Raw genomic sequence first — 13,742 nt, 5'->3', positions numbered from 1 at the left:
GCAAGGAAGGAATGGATCCAAGCAGTGATTAGCAATGGTTGTTAACCATTCTCATCACAGAAAGAGATGTTGACAAGATATTATGTGTCTCTTTATGAAAGTATGTGACACCAATTATGCAGTGGCTTTGCTAAAAAACCAAAGCTGCTCATGACTTAACAACCTTATCACACTGGCCACAAAGTTACAAAATATGTGTTTTAGGGGATATGGTCAGAAGACAGCAGTGATATTGCTCCAAACAGGTGATCTGAATGACCCTGGGCCAGCAGATAATTTTAACCAGGCCTTCTCTTAAAAAAAAAAAAAAAGGTGCTACTTCTTTTCCTTGTAACATTAGTGATTTAACATGGCTACATAGCACTTAAATACTACTGGTTAATTAGCAGTTCCAGGTCACATTCTGTGTTTCCAAGGCAATGAATCTCTAGTCCTAAAACTGCTTGTTAACACAAGACCAGCCAAGAAACAAGAAAAATGAATTTTTTCAATAGTTGAGTTTTATTTACCCTTTGTATTTTCTTCAAGTTACTTATGGAAAGCAAATAATTTAGAAGTTCTTACTACTGAGGAATTTAAATTTCTTAAAAACATCAGTATTCTGGTTATTCTTCAAAATTAAAAGCTGTTGCTGATTACAGCAGTGACTAGTTAATCTAAGGAATAACTTGGCCAAACATGTTTCAACAGGGATGGTTTCCTGAAAAGAAGAAACCATTTAGTTTTAACTGATCTTTTTGATAGAGATCAAAGCTAATATAATCTTTTTTTTTAAAGCAATTATGCCCCAAACTTTGCCAAGGGTTCTTTTTTGGCAATATTTTATTTGACACTGCATTTTATGTGCAGATTTCTTCTTCATTTCAATCAATGAAAGAAATCACAGAACATCTAATTACTAGGGATCTACACAAAGACCTTGTAATTTTACCATCTTCTATCTCTCAAATTATGTTAGTAAATAAAAGAATGACATAAAGGATTGTGAACTTCTTCAGGGTTAAAACCATGAATTACTTACCTTTATAATTCTTCCAGCTTCTAGCATAATGTTCTCCATTACCCATAAACAAGTAAAAAGTGATACAAAGTACAATGCCATTTATATATAAAAGGCACTTGAGTTTTTAGTAGCTTCTTTACTTTATTATTCAGTCTAGAAGCAAACTAACATAGCTACTAACATTACAAAAACATGAATTTGCAAAATGATATAGCTATGGTTCTTGAATTTGATTGTTACGAAAGGAATATAACCTATTACATAGTAACAACTGCTTTTTTTTAAAGATAGCACATAGTTCTGGGCCAAAAATCACAATTAAACAAAAAAAGCAATTCAAGGTATATGCTTACTAACCATTTCTTTTGATTTATTTAACAGATATGTAGGGAGTCCATAGACCAGGTTAATTGAATAAATTTTCATTTACTAAAATGGTTAAGGAAATCACATCGCCTTAACATAATAAAACACAGTTTCATCCTAAAAAGCCTTGCAACTTTCTCTTTTTGTTTTTTGCTAATTCATAAGCATCGCAGAATTTTACTAGAGAATCACATGAAACAATACAATTGCATTTCATAAACAGTATTTGTTGAAATGAGCATATGCTAGTTCTCTTTTTTACTACTGATGTCAAAAGTTCAAAAGTTTTATCAGGCTTATCAACAAATAAATCCTTATGCTATTAATTCATTATTTGTTTTTGTCATTATTTCTTTTTGTGGTGCTGGGTATCAAACTCAGGGCCTTGTGCATGCTATATGAACATTCTACTATTGAGCTATACTATACCCCCAGCTCTCCTTTTCATTGATTTCAAGCATACTAAGAAAGAAATTTTGGTTATCTAAGCTTTGGGGGTTTTATAACTTAAAGGAAATACAGTTACCGTATTACATCAAAGAATTCACAGTATGTCTTGTGGGTACCACAATTATAATTTTCCTTTGAGAATTGAAAAGCAACCCTCCCAACAACCAATGGCAAATTACAGCACTGTACAGAAAGAAAACAGACTGTTGACAGAAAATGTGTTCTTCAGTGTTCTGTTATGATAATGGTTTCCACAGGTAAGTGCTGTTGTGCTTAATGCAGTAGCCATAACGGCAGGGAGAATTCCTGAACTTCAGGTTGTGTTCACAGATGAAAAAAACATTTACACTCAGGAATGCTAAAAAGTAGTAGTTGGTCAATAAATGATAGCTATTTGTAAACTGTTCATGGTTATAAGTGACTGTGTGTATGTGCATGTTGGAACTAAACAGTAAGTATGAAGCATTGCTCTCTGGGACTACAGCTGACCAGATGTCTGCTCCATAAAACTGGTTATTGTAGGTTTCTTCTCTCTAGTTAACTGCTTTCTGTTCTACTTGTACAAAGTTTAAGTTCGCTGATGTAAAGACTTAAGCAGGATTTCAAAACTTAGCCCTGAGTTTCTGAACTCACATTTGTGCTGTGGTTATCAAAGCAAAAGGGAATTGTTAACCAGGAATATTAATATTTTAATATTTTAGACTGGAAAATTCTTTGTTGCCAGTGGTTATTCTATGCATTATAAGACATTTAGCAGCAACCTTGGCTTCTACCTACTAGATGTCAACAGTTTCTCTCAGTTGTGACAACCAAAAATGCCTCAAGAAATTGTCAAATGTCCTCTCCAAGGCAAAAGTCACTTCCCACCACCACCAATGACAACTACTAGGTTAAATTGATTGTTACTGATTTAAAGTCTGGTTGGCTGGTTAATTTCGTCTCATTTTTACTATTCTACAAATTAATCTTCCAAGGTATAATTAGGGAGGTGTATTATACTTCTAAAAATCTACTAAAATGATTGCCATTTGTTTTTGTTAGCTTAAAATTTTAAGTTTTATTAATAAATATTTGGCCTTAAAAGGTAATCAAAGGCCATAAACTTTCTGTGGACAAACATTTATCCTCAAAAAAAAAAAAAAAAAAAGAAAAGCAGGCCTTCCTAAGGTGGCAACCAGATGAAGTAGTTGTCAAATCTTGTTCTAGGTTGAGTAGGCTAAGAAATTCTGTTTTAAAACATATTTGAAGGTAATTGTGCTCTAGGGAACTGATGTGCACGAGTCAAATTCCTAGGATACTGACATTAACAGTATGAATATAATTGAACAATTTCCTAAAAGAAATAAAATCATCACAAAAAGCACTTATTCATTTAGACTGAGCATACCATTTAAGCACTTTACATGGATTATCTCATGCAATGTGTTTGTTCTCTCACACTCTGAGTATAGAAGTCTCTAAGTTTAACAAATTCAGGTCACACTGCTTATAAGCGACGGAGCTAGAATTTAAATTTAGGTAGTCTGACTCCACAGACCGTACATAATAGCATTACTGGACTCTTACATTCATTGACAAACTTGTCACATCTGTTACATCATTTTTTCAGAGTAAAAAGGTTCTATCTATATTTCTATATGTATCGATCTATAATCTATCTATATGTCTATCATCTATCTATCTATCTATCTGTCTAGAATTTAGAATGTCCAGGGAAATAACATCTATGTATCAATCAAGTAGACCTGACTACTGTCAACATTTTGGTATACTTTCTTCATGGTTTTGCAAATGGAATTTTAATAGTTTTAATCATATATGTGCAATAATCTTTTTAATCATTCTCTTGATATTGGATTTTAGACCGGTGTCAATGTTAAAATATGACCATCGCCGTGGTAAATTTCCACATAAATATTTTTGTTCTGTATTATCTCCTTATAATTTCCAATAGGAAAATAATTGAACTGGGTCATATGAAATTTGTAAGGTTCTTGATATGATTTGACAACTTTCCAAAATCCCATCATGTATCCTAATTTGTACTAATTTATATTCTCAGTAAGGTATGTGTTCACTCTACTCTCACCAGTGGAGTTTATTCACATTTTAAGCATATTGATCAGATCTATAGATCTCTTCTGTCTTTAAGTTATTATTAGTGAATTTAAACATTAGTAAAATATATGGTAGGCATTGAAAGTTTGTATTTTGTGAATTGACCATTTATGTATATAATGTTTCCATTTATCTACTTAAGGTATCAATATTTTACTTTTCTATTTGTACTCTCTCTGTCTTCACACTGTACCATACAAACATTTCTGTCCTTAGTATGAATAGGGGCGGTGGCCCCCATTTTGTCTGTGAACAGTACCTAACATTGTAGAGAAGAAATGCATACTGTACTTTGTAGAATTACGCTGATTAAATGATGTAAGCAAAGTATCTAATACATTGTCACATAGCATACTTAATAAGTTATTTTAGACAAAAGTTTTGCTCTCCAATTGAAATCATACAATTCCAGTTCAGTTTGTGAAAACCAAGATTAGAGATCATTACTAAGTGTCTTTGAAAGATCACAAAGTGTAGTTGTAAACGGCAGATTTGGGATATGAGCCCTGCTTCCCTAATCTTTCGGAATCACAGTGAGTGGAATACTCGAAATAACTCTTGCAAGTTTGTAAAGATTAGTATGAATTGTGAGCTGTTAAAACCTCCTGCCCAGATACCCCTTTACCCACCCTCGGCAATGAATCCTGATCCCACCCAGAAGTGTGTTCTCCCGCTTAAATTTGTAGAAACCTTGTGGTAAAAATAGCAAAGTTCCAACACACAAATATCATGTGAGGGACATTTCTCCATCCCAGAAGTCAGCTTTTGTTTGTCGACAGGATACAGCTGCTCTCGTCGCCACTGTTAGAAAAGCAGAAGTAAAGCAAGGAAGAGAAGGGAGGGGTCGCTGGCAAAGGCCATCCAGCCGGCCTTGGAACCCGCGGTTGGACTGAGGGGATCTTGAGGTGGGGGAGTGTGTGTGTCCGGGGTGGGGGGTGTCGATGTTGCAAAACCAATCTGAAGTAAAGACCTGGGTTTTCCAAGAGGCAACAGCGCCAGGCGTAGGCCGGCCAGCCCCCGGGCAGGCGGGTTTGGCCGGTACAGACCGGAGTCCACATAGGCTCGGCAGGGGGAGGCTGCGGGCAGGGACAGGGGCGTCTAGGTCAACGAAGGGCAAAGGAAGACGGACGCCGACGTGACTCGCCTCCAGGGCCCGGCTCCAGGGCATCCGTCCAGTGGGAAACCGAGACCTGCCTGAGGCACTTCCGGTCGGACGCCGGCCCGGGGCTCGGACCCGGAGGCAGCACGCAGGCGCAGTGGCGGCGAGGTTGCGCCGCCGAGAGCGGGGGCGTGAGCGCGGAGCGTGGTCTGCGCATGCGGGCTGAGCCCAGGTTGGGAGGGGGAATCAGCCCGGCGCCGACGTCGCGCACTCCCGGGACGCCCGGCCGATCGGGGTCGCTCTTCGCTCCTCTTTGCGGCAGTGTCCAGTGCCCGGGGAGCTCCGCAGGGGTGTGGGGAGGTAAGAGCCCCCGAGGAGACCGCCTCGGCCTCTCCTCACCCCGGAGCTTCGGAGGGGGCGGGGTGGCCTGCAGACTCGCCGACCCGGGCGGTAGCTCCGGACCTCCCTTTTCTCAGGGAACCGGGTCCGGGCTCTGAGCGGCCGAGCAGTACCAGCCCTGGCTCGCCGGGCCGTGAGGGTGGTTCCGCGGCCGTGTGCGGGTCCCTCCCACCCGGAGCGACCCGGGGTCAGGCGGGCGGAGGGAGGGGCCGTGGTCCGGAGGAGCGGTGGCCTCTGCGCTGGAAGGACCGGGGTCCGCGGACGAATGTCGTCCGCCCGAGCGCCCGCGGCGCCCACCCTGCACCCTGCCTTTTCTCTTCTGGCACCGCAGGGATGTGACGGTGTCCCCCACCACTTCTGCTCCGGGCCTGTGCAGAGAATCTTTTTACTTGAAAAACAATTTGTTGACCTAATTAGGTCCCCCCATTTACTCATCATCTGAATTTGTTGTCCTTTGAGTTTGATGGTTTGATCCAGTAGAACGCTACATAATTTTTCACGTAATTTCTTTTTTTCTTCCTTGGGTATTAAACTGCATACTTTGAAAACTATAAGGAAAAAAGGAAAATCATAGTAAAGGTAGTCAACCACTGGTAATACTGACTTTTTTCTTGAGTCTTTTTTCCTGTATGTTTTCTTAATTAAGATAAGGGCTTTTTTGTTTTTGTTTTGCTTTTTTTGGGGGGCGGGGGGAGGAAACTGACGCTTCTACTCTGGCCTTTATGCTTGTAAAGCAGACGCCTTGCCACTTGAGCTACACCTCCTGTCCATTACACTCTGGTTTTTTGGAGATGAGGAGGCCTGGCCTGGAACCACTATCCTCCCCATCTCAGCCTCCCAAATAGCTACGATTACAGGAGTGAGTCACTGGCGTCCTGCCCTGTACATTTTCTTAAGAAGAAGAGTGGTTTTTTTGTTTTGGTGCTACTGAGGTTTGAACTCAGAGGCGGGCTCTCTACCACTTGAGTCATGCCTCCAGCCCAAGATGATGAGATTTTTGTATACAGTTGGGTTGCTTCTTTTTCCCATGTTTTAAAAAAGCCTCACAAACATAATTTTGACTTTTCGATTGTACAAGTAATACGTGAGCAAAAATACCTTTTTAAGTGGTTAAATAAAAGGTAAAACTAAATTCCCATTTAGTTGTTCTCCCTATTATGTTACATAATAGGATAGTTCTACAGTTCATTTTAACATTATGATTGGGGATTATCTCATTTAAAAATTATGAGGGCCAAAATAATTTTTGTTTTCTATTGCAGTATATTTAACATTTTGGAAATTAAAACTCAGGAAATTAATTTTTCATTTAAAATAACAACCAATTAAATGTTGAAATTTTATTGAAAAATAACTTGCATTCTTTTACATTTAGGCAAATTATTTTAATGTCCAGCACCATAAGACAGAGCTGAATTCTTAATATCTGTTTCTTAGTTCAATTTGGTGTGCAGTCTTACATTGAAGCATATGAAGAAAATCATCCTTGCACAGATCTGTATTTGGAAAGCGGAGTACCACCAAAGATGCTAAAAGAACTTTCAGGGGTCTTTTGCACACAGATTGAGAAAGCTGGTTTAATCATTCTTGTATTAATAGGCTGTCAGATTCTGTTTTACACTGTTAAAAACTTTGCAACATTGAAAGTTCTTTGTGATGTGTTCTATACAGGTGCTAGTGTTTCTCTGGAAATGAATTGGGAAGGTCATACAGTGTATCTTTTTTTTTTTTTTGATAGGCATAAAATTACTTTTGATGTCTAGGTACTTTTCTGTTGTGTCCTAATGTTGGTGTTTATATTATTCCAAGTAATGATTGGTGAATTTTTTTTTTTTTTACATATTTTCAATAGTTTTGAATTCTTTGGTTAAATTTCTAAAGAGAGAATTACCAGATCAAATATGAGGAATCTTTTTGAGGTTATTGATACATATTGTCACATTGTTCCCTGACATTGTATATGTTTACTTTCTGTCAGCAACTTTGAGATGCTTTTATAAAAATCACATTGAGTACTTTCATTATTTTAAAAAGTTTTGTTTTTCTGGGTACATGTGGCTCACACCTGTAATCCTAGTTACTCAGGAGGCAGAGATCAGGAGGATCATGGTCTGAAGCCAGCCTCAACAAATAGTTCATGAGACCCTATCTCAAAAAATCCCATCACAAAAATAGGGTTGGTGGAGTGGCTCAGGGTGTAGGTCCTGAGTTCAAACCCCAGTACCATGCTAAAGAAAAAAGGGTCTGGGATACTTGGGTGGTATCTTGATCATTTTTTCGTGATCTTACTGTTGTCTATTGGTATTATTTGTGCATTTATAAACCAGTGTCCAAGTGTTTTTCTGACATATTTTTATTACCTTTTATATTGTAAGGATATGTACTAAAACTTTTGAGGAAAGGAATAAAATTATCCTTTTTACCCTGTTTACAAAAGTACATGCTTTTTTTTTTTTAAAGTAAAATAATAGAGACCTACAGTGTAGGTTTGAAAGACTTACATAATCCTGTCTCTAGATTTATAGTAGTATTGCTAAGTTTGATGTTTTTCCCTCCATATTTTCCCCTATGGTTTTGCTAATACTGTTTTTACTTATTTATAAAAATGGGCATATTATGCCTAAGGTTTTACAATTTTATTTTCTTTCATTTAACATTACATTTGGATATTTTTCTATAGAAGTACATACAACTCAGAGCAAAGTCCTCCCCCACCTCCCACAGTATTGGTATTATTTGAGTCCCAGCTGCAGTCCTTTTCTGCTAAACTAAAATTATTTTTCATATAGTCTCGCTTTTGCCAGAGACTGGACCCTCAGACCATAATTCTCCCAATCTCTGCCTGCTGAATAGCTGAGATTACAGACATGAACCACCCTGCCTGACCATAACTCAGGGCAACGTTTTATCCAGAGTAGTTTTGGGAACATGAATTGTGACTTTTAGTTATCTAATGTCAGGCTCCTGTCCTTTTGCGTTGCCTGCCATGATTAGTGGTGCTACCCATAATGGAAGCCTGGTAGTAATCCCAGCCTTCCCCTTATTTCACTCTCCCAAAATTCTCATTCCTTGGCTGTTTTTCTGTCTGTTTCCTTTTCATTTCCATTGCACTGTCTCAGCTCAGGTCCTCATTTGTCTCTTACCTTAACCATTTTAGGATGCTCCTTATTGGTTTATTTTCTGATTAATCTATGTTGCTACCAATTTTTTCAATATGAAGAGATTTTTTTAAACTTATTTTATAAAGTAAATATGAAGATTTTTTTTTTGGGAAATTTGAGATCATATAAATGGCCAAGTAAGTAAAAATATTACCTCAAACAAGTTATATGTGCTCATAAATAAACATTAAAACAGAGAGTATATTGTATCATTTATTTCACTTGTGTTTTCTACTGTATGTAGTAGATTTTTGCTCCAAAAAAGAATCTTGGAGGCTGGTGAAGTGGCTTAAGTGGTTGAGCACCTGCCTAGCAAATATGAGGCCCTGAGTTCAAACCCCAGTACCACCACCAAAAAACCCCCCAAAAAACCCATTTTGGTTGATTGAAATGATAAGTATATACAGCTTATATGATTTCATGTTAAAAGTTCTCAATGTACAGTATTTACACTGTCATACTTTTTACAAATTGTTGGATTGTTTTATTTTGTATCTTTTTAAACATCTCAAATAATGTAGTGCTTAGTAAGTAGTGTATTACTACATAGAGATGCCCTTTAAATAGGTGATATTTAATGAATTCCATAATTTATTTAAAAAAGTTCTTAGACCTTTGCTAGTGTTAAACTATTTCTAGACCATTCAGTTCTATGTTTTAGAGTTCCTTTACTATTTTTTCCTATATTGAATTTTAAGGTTTATGTTTATCAAAGAGATATCCATATATACTTTCAAGTTAAGTAATACTACAGGCTTGTAGTGCAGAACAACAGCCCTCTGCCCTGTCCTTCTCACCCTCAATCCCACTTTGGAAAGCATCCTTTCTCAATCAGAGCTCCCTGTTGCCCTTGGAATCACAGAGCACAGAAAATGATTTGAGAAACAGTTTCTTAATTCTCCCAAGGATGGTGCTTAACTAACTAGTAACACTTTAAATGTCTAAGAGGGAAGTTAATTTGTTACATAAAGTAGATACCTTAGTTTCTTACCAAACTTTTGTTGAGAAAGGCTGTCCATCTCCAGGTTTTTCTATAACATGTTTAGTCATACAGTTGTCTCCCCTCCCCACTCCTACCCTACTCTAGTTTTAGATATTATTTCATATTATGAAGATGGGATTTTAGGTTAATTGCATCAACTCCTACCTTCAAATACTGCCCTACACCTTTCTCTCCTCTCCTGGAATATTCTCAAACTAGTTACATGTTGAATTTTATTGTTTACCTAATTTTAATTATTTAAATATTATGTGCCCTTTTCCTAGAGTTAATAACTATCTGAATTGTATATCTACCTTTCAGGTATCTTTATAAATATATGTTTTATATTTTTTAATATATCTTTTGTATTCTTTATTTGCTATATCAACCACTCAGACAAGATGTCACATTTTTATAGATTCAGATGTTTGAGATAATCTCATTGTTTGTTTTGCAACATCTTTCCCATGATGGTCTGTCCCATGCTTCCATCTTGATGAGTTGCTCTCTAGGCCTGTTGCACAGCTGTCAATTTTACATTCATCAGTGAATTCCATTTGTTTCTTTCCTGTGTTGAATAGCCTGTTTCAAATTAACCTTTTCTTTGGTGTCTCTCTTATGTTGAAAGAGCATATTTTTTAGTAGCTTCCTGGGAAAGATTGAATGGCAGGCAAATTGTTGGGGATCTTATGTGTCTAAGCTTTTTTTTTTTTTTAAGACAGGTTGTTTCTAACTTTTGGTAGTTTGTGAATAAAGCTGCTATATGCATTCACATCTAAATCAATGTATGGGTAAATACATAGTAGCCTGAACACTGGATTTTATAGTAAGACTATGTTTAGTTTTGTAAGAGATTGCCAAACTGTTTGTCTAAAGTGATTGCACCATTTTGCATTCCCACCAGCAATAAATGAGAGTTTCAGTTGTTCAGCATCCTCATAGCATTTGGTATTGTCAGTTTTGGAGGGCTTAGACATTCTAATAATCTTGTTTTAACCTGCAGTTTCCTAAAGACAAATAATGTTGAGCATTTTTTCATATTCTTGTACGTCTTCTTTGGCTTTTCAGAACTTTTGCCCCACTGTAGTGAACAGGCCCACAAAAGCGTGCACTCAGTGGCGGTGTCCCATTCAACCACACTTGGCTTGGTGACCCGTGAAGGAGGACGCTGAGCCACAAGTTCAGTACACATATTTATTGAGGGAATTGTTACACACGGAAGGGCTCACCAAAGGGAGAAGGGGTCCTCGGTGTCACTGATGGAAAACAGGTTTTCGTGAAAGTGAGGAGGAGACTCACCTTTCCTGGGAGCACTTGGGTCCATAGTAAGACTGGGGTGTGGTGGGGGGAAGGCTACCACAGTGACCTGGCATCTGACCTGTGGTGGGAGGCCACAGCTAGAAGGTATTAGTTGCGGTGGACCAGTGCTGTGACACTGGAGATTGAGAGCAACCAAGGGAGGTCACCCGCCAGAGCAGGGAGAAGACTGGTAAGGAGAGGCACACAGGAATGGTTCCTTGGTGCTGCTCTATACACTGTTCGGAGGATGTGGAGAAGTACCTCTGGTGGATTGGTTACACCTTTGGGTGTCTGTGGGTATTCCCAGTTTGAATGGGTGTGTCCCTCGCTTCTGTCTTGACATAAGTGAGTCCATATTGTCTGTGTTCATATCACCCCCTCTTTGTGGTGCTAGTCATTGAACTCGAGGTCTCACAAACATAAACTCTTTGCCATTTTTTTTTGTGTTCTTTTTTTTTTATTTTTTATTTTTTTCATTTTTCTTTTATTATTCATATGTGCATACAAGGCTTGGTTCATTTCTCCCCCCTGCCCCCACCCCCTCCCTTACCACCCACTCCGCCCCCTCCCGCTCCGCCCCATCAATACCCAGCAGAAACTATTTTGCCCTTATCTCTAATTTTGTTGTAGAGAGAGTATAAGCAATAATAGGAAGGAACAAGGGGTTTTGCTGGTTGAGATAAGGATAGCTATACAGGGCATTGACTCACATTGATTTCCTGTGCGTGGGTGTTACCTTCTAGGTTAATTCTTTTTGATCTAACCTTTTCTCTAGTACCTGTTCCCCTTTTCCTATTGGCCTCAGTTGCTTTAAGGTATCTGCTTTAGTTTCTCTGCGTTAAGGGCAACAAATGCTAGCTAGTTTTTTAGGAGTCTTACCTATCCTCACCCCTCCCTTGTGTGCTCTCGCTTTTATCATGTGCTCATAGTCCAATCCCCTTGTTGTGTTTGCCCTTGATCTAATGTCCACATATGAGGGAGAACATACGATTTTTGGTTTTTTGAGCCAGGCTAACCTCACTCAGAATGATGTTCTCCAATTCCATCCATTTACCAGTGAATGATAACATTTCGTTCTTCTTCATGGCTGCATAAAATTCCATTGTGTATAGATACCACATTTTCTTAATCCATTCGTCAGTGGTGGGGCATCTTGGCTGTTTCCATAACTTGGCTATTGTGAATAGTGCTGCAATAAACGTGGATGTGCAGGTGCCTCTGGAGTAACAGTCTTTTGGGTATATCCCCAAGAGTGGTATTGCTGGATCAAATGGTAGATCGATGTCTAGCTTTTTAAGTAGCCTCCAAATTTTTTTCCAGAGTGGTTGTACTAGTCTACATTCCCACCAACAGTGTAAGAGGGTTCCTTTTTCCCCGCATCCTCGCCAACACCTGTTGTTGGTGGTGTTGCTGATGATGGCTATTCTAACAGGGGTGAGGTGGAATCTTAGCGTGGTTTTAATTTGCATTTCCTTTATTGCTAGAGATGGTGAGCATTTTTTCATGTGTTTTCTGGCCATTTGAATTTCTTCTTTTGAGAAAGTTCTGTTTAGTTCACATGCCCATTTCTTTATTGGTTCATTAGTTTTGGGAGAATTTAGTTTTTAAGTTCCCTGTATATTCTGGTTATCAGTCCTTTGTCTGATGTATAATTGGCAAATATTTTCTCCCACTCTGTGGGTGTTCTCTTCAGTTTAGAGACCATTTCTTTTGATGAACAGAAGCTTTTTAGTTTTATGAGGTCCCATTTATCTATGCTATCTCTTAGTTGCTGTGCTGCTGGGGTTTCATTGAGAAAGTTCTTACCTATACCTACTAACTCCAGAGTATTTCCTACTCTTTCTTGTATCAACTTAAGAGTTTGGGGTCTGATATTAAGATCCTTGATCCATTTTGAGTTAATCTTGGTATAGGGTGATATACATGGATCTAGTTTCAGTTTTTTGCAGACTGCTAACCAGTTTTCCCAACAGTTTTTGTTGAAGAGGCTGCTATTTCTCCATCGTATATTTTTAGCTCCTTTGTCAAAGATAAGTTGCTCATAGTTGTGTGACTTCATATCTGGATCCTCTATTCTGTTCCACTGGTCTTCATGTCTGTTTTTGTGCCAGTACCATGCTGTTTTTATTGTTATTGCTTTGTAATATAGTTTGAAGTCAGGTATTGTGATACCTCCTGCATTGTTCTTTTGACTGAGTATTGCCTTGGCTATTCGTGGCCTCTTGTGTTTCCATATAAATTTCACAGTAGATTTTTCAATCTCTTTAATGAATGTCATTGGAATTTTGATGGGAATTGCATTAAACATGTAGATTACTTTTGGGAGTATCGACATTTTTACTATGTTGATTCTACCAATCCATGAGCATGGGAGATCTCTCCACTTTCTATAGTCATCCTCAATCTCTTTCTTCAGAAGTGTATAGTTTTCCTTGTAGAGGTCTTTCACATCTTTTGTTAGGTTTACACCTAGGTATTTGATTTTGTATGAGGCTATTGTAAATGGAATTGTTTTCATACATTCTTTTTCTGTTTGCTCATTGTTAGTGTATAGAAATGCTAATGATTTTTCTATGTTGATTTTATATCCTGCTACCTTGCTATAGCTATTGATGATGTCTAGAAGCTTCTGAGTAGAGTTTTTTGGGTCTTTAAGGTATAGGATCATGTCGTCTGCAAATAGGGATATTTTGACAGTTTCTTTACCTATTTGTATTCCTTTTATTCCTTCTTCTTGCCTAATTGCTCTGGCTAGGAATTCCAGTACTATGTTGAATAGGAGTGGAGATAGTGGGCATCCTTGTCTGGTTCCTGATTTTAGAGGGAATGGTTTTAATTTTTCTCTGTTAAGTATAATGCTGGCTG

General features: G+C 38.2%; 1 protein-coding gene across 2 annotated transcripts in view; it reads left to right on the top strand.

The window, feature by feature from the left end:
- Positions 1-4,743: 4,743 nt before the first annotated feature.
- Zfyve16 (zinc finger FYVE-type containing 16) overlaps positions 4,744-13,742 on the top strand; it is a 51,682-nt gene continuing 42,683 nt past the window's right edge. The window contains exon 1 of one of the 2 annotated variants that reach the window (XM_074077214.1): positions 4,744-4,842. The gene's annotated coding sequence lies outside the window, so the exon portion shown is untranslated. Of the gene's footprint in view, positions 4,843-5,237; positions 5,397-13,742 lie in introns of those variants that run through there. The other variant, XM_074077213.1, reaches the window with a different exon arrangement.

This window comes from Castor canadensis, chromosome 6 (assembly GCF_047511655.1).
Source record: "Castor canadensis chromosome 6, mCasCan1.hap1v2, whole genome shotgun sequence".
Taxonomy (NCBI): Eukaryota; Metazoa; Chordata; class Mammalia; order Rodentia; family Castoridae; genus Castor; species Castor canadensis.
This window is presented reverse-complemented; position numbering and strand designations above follow the sequence as displayed.